Genomic DNA, 4018 nt, shown 5'->3' with positions numbered 1-4018 from the left:
GATTTGTTCTAATGGTGTTTGTAAATAGGATCTCAAGTCTGCATCTTGTACAGCAATTAACCACTAAGAAGAATGTATACAGTGTGTTAATTATTGAAATTGTCCCCCCAGTTTGATTTGAAAAATAAATAAATAAATAAATAAATAAATGCAGAAAATTATTTATCCCTATTTGGATTTCTGGAATGACCTAAAAACTATTCTTTTTACAGTAAACATCCTTAGAGTTCATCCGGTCATCTTGAAACATGTTTCTTGCAGAAAGAAATCCGTGTGTCTTAGAGAAATGATTGACTTTAGGGCAGAGGTAGAAAACACATAAATGATCTGCAATACTTTTTAATTTTTGCAGGCCCTGGTGCTACTGGATCCCACTTGGGTCATGTTCCTGAGAACCCAGAAGCCAATGCTGGGAGCTTCCCACTGATGAAAGATGAAACAGTGATCTCCCATTCTGATGATCAGTGTCACCAACAAAATCCCGCGCAATATGTACCCATCCACAATTTCACATCATCACAAAGGAAAGAAATCTCATTTGGAGGATGAAAAAAAAAAAAAAAACAAATTCCTTCTCTGGAAAAGAAGAAACTGGAGAGAAAAAACCAGCATCATCCTGTGGCTTTTCCTCCAGGCATTATCCCGCTAGGGAATGTCTCTTTTAAAACGTACTCCAATTAATACATGATAAAGAAAAGGCAAGTTTAAAATATTGTACCAATTTAATAGATAAAGGCATTCATCATCACAGCCTGCTATCCTCACAGCGCGGCAGAGCAGCAAGAGGCAACAGACACATTGCAGAAAGTTGGTGCAGGCGGGAGGTAGCCTGGCCTTACAATGACCTTTTCTGACTGCACACCCTGATCCCTTCCAGGATGGGAGCCATCCTCTTATGACCCCTCACCAGATTCCATCTCTGACCATTTCTAAATCTTAAAATGGACACACTGCGTATCAAGCTTCCAGTACATGAATTTTAGGGAAATAAACCATATCCAAACCATAACAGATACCCACTTGGGTGATGAAAACATGTTTAAAAGTACAAGAAAGTTACTATAAAACTCAGGATAATTATTGGGCTAGAGATGAGCTGTGGTTGGGGCAGCCCTATGATAAGGTCTTCAGAGGTGGATGGCAGAGTTTTATTTCTAAACTTGATCATGTCTGCCTTATAACTCATGGAACCGTACATTTGATATGTGATGTTCTCTGTGTTTGGAATCAATGAAAAATTTCAAACATTTCAGGATTCAAGCTGGGTGTGGTGGCCCACAAGTGTTATCCCAGTGTTCTCAGAGGCCGAGGTAGGAAGATAGCAACTTTGAGCCCAGTCTGGGTAACTTAGCGTCTTAACAAGACATTGTCTCAAAGAGCATGGCTTAAGAAGCTGGGGCCATAGCTCAGCAGGAAGGCCCTGAGCTAAATCCCCAGTAACATCCGGCAAACATCCCCTCCCCAAAAGAACCCAACAAGAACGAACGAACAAACAAACAAACAAATAAACAAAACAGGGTTAGAATGCTGCTCAGTAGCAAAGCACTTGCCTAGCATGTGCAAGGTGCTCAGTGTAATCCTCAGTACTATAGAAAAACAAACAAACCAAAATGAAAAGCCAAGGTAGAGCCTAGAGAACAATTTCTTTTTTTGAAGGCCCAAATCTAATCTGTCTCACCTTCTCTTTACACTTTATGAAACAACTATTCAACAAAACAAAGAAGGAAACAAAACCTGTAGGAACATGTGTCTAGTATCAGAGCAATCTTTCACTCAGCTTCACTGGCTCTGGGTTGCTTCTTCGACCTGCAGAGTGAGAAATTTACACATACAGCTCTTGCTCCCAGGGCAAGATCGAGTCTCTTAAGCAAAACAAAAATAGATTTCTCTATTATTTACTCCAGACTGTCGGATTAATGGCCTGAGATTCTTTAAGTTCCTTGAAGAGTGTAGCTCAGTTTGGTCACTCAGTGTCACCCCTGCTTGTTGGCTTTGAACCACTCAAATGCTCCAGCTTCAGACCAATGGTGAATGAGTCTGATAGGTTTAGGAATAGTCTATTTGGCTTCAGACCCTGGCCCTGCTCACTGTAGCCTCCTCATGGGGCTGAGTACTCTCTTCTGCACCTTGTTAATGAGCTTCTAAGTGCCAGCCCCTCCACGATAGACACTAGGCCCCTCAACACTATGGGGCTTGAACGTGCCTCTGCACCCCTCTTCCAGCACTACAGTTAGAAATACAGCTCATGTTGCTTAAGGAGAGGCAAACAGCACAGAAACAAGGAGAAACGTTGCTTTTCTGGAGTCAACAGCATCTCTGCTGTGCTGAACTATGCTTGCAAAATGGGTAGAGCAATGCCTGCCTGATGCCTTCGGGTGCTGCCACGCCCAAGCCGTAGCAAGGGCGATGTGGTCATGGAAAACAAGAAGGCGTGACTGTCCCTAGAAAGTGGAACTGTGTCTTTACAGTGTATCCTCAAAGGGACAGGATGTTGTGCTCTTGGGTCTTTCTAGCAGTGGGAGGAACACAGAACCCCAGCCCGCAGCATAAGCCCAGCACAGCACTTATATTTTGAGGCCTCAATGAATAAGAAATATATCCTGAGGTATGTGTATTATAAGTATATATTTATGTACACATAAAAATAAATGATAGCACATAATAACACATAAGCTTAAGGTCCGGTTTCTGCCCTGGGGCGTGAGCATATGGAGCTGGGCTGCCACAGCTCATGCACAGAAGATAACCACGTTCCTGAAAGCTGGCTGTGTCCTCCGCCCGCTGCCTGCCGTTTCAGCTGTGCCCCTTCTCAGCTCCCGGCACTCTCAATGCTCCAGTGTCTTTCTTTCTTCTGAATCCAGAACATGCCAGACTCATTCTTGCCTCAGGACCACTGTACGTGCTCTGTTCTTGATTCTAAATATGGTGCCCCTGATGTCCAGAAGGCTGTTTCTCAGCACTTATGTCTCAACTCAAAGGACATCACCTCCCAGATGCTGAGGATGGAGTGCAGGGGCAGAGTCTTGTCTATCATTCCTAAGGTCTGGGGTTCTATCCCCAGCATTGCAGAATATAAAATCTCCACACACAGGCAACACACACGTCATATTCTCTTATAGTGCACACACACACACACACACACACACACACCATTCACCACACCAACACAGCCACACAACCAGGCACACTCACAAGGAGGTCTTTTCCCCACACTGGTGGATTTTCTCACTTGCATTAAAGTGTCTGCCATGGTCTAACTGGCCTATGTGTTTGCTGGCTTATTTCCTGTACTGCCTAGAGGAAAAGCCTCCTCAGAACATGAGCCTTTGGCACTGTCTCATCACCCTTCTCTGTCACACCCCACCTTCCATCTCCTCATACCCATGAGTTACAGACTCTCATCTCTGTCCTTACAAATTCTGCAGAGCTTGGAGCCGGAGTCCTGTCTTGGTCTTCTTTTCAATTGAGGACCTCCCTTCTGTCCCCTGGCTCCAAAGCCACCCTCTCTTTTCATTTGCTGGCAGGACACAGCCCCTAACAGAGTGTGTTTGAGCAGGCTCTCCAGAAGAGAAGACAGGTGGGAAACTGTGTTTAGCTTTGCATCAAGTGCTAGCTCAGGAAAGAGGCAGGAGGAAGCAAGAGACAGGAAATCCCAGCCTGAGGTGGTTATCCTAAAACACAGTCTTACCCACACCTGCAGCCCGGTTGTCATGCAGAGCTGTCCCACCTGCCGGCAGGAAGTGCCTGTCTTATGACTGCCAGCCAGTCATTGGGCTCTGCCCGTGGTGTGGTGGAGTAAGGTCTCCCAGTCACGGGACGGTTGACCTCAAGCCTCCTCTGCACCCTGTCTGCCCAGCCCCTGGTTGGTGCAGATAACAAAAATTTGGTCTCTGAGTGGTGAATAAGAAATATGTAATGGGGGCTGGTGAGATGGCTCAGTGGTCTAAAGCACCTACTTAGAACAAACTTAGCAAAGCAAAGGGACCGCGGTTCAATCCCCCAGCACCACATGCCAGCC

This window comes from Octodon degus, unplaced genomic scaffold (genome assembly GCF_000260255.1).
Source record: "Octodon degus isolate 3935 unplaced genomic scaffold, OctDeg1.0 scaffold00010, whole genome shotgun sequence".
Lineage (NCBI taxonomy): Eukaryota > Metazoa > Chordata > Mammalia > Rodentia > Octodontidae > Octodon > Octodon degus.
The sequence above is the reverse complement of the archived record's forward strand: the minus strand, read 5'-3'. Positions refer to the sequence as shown.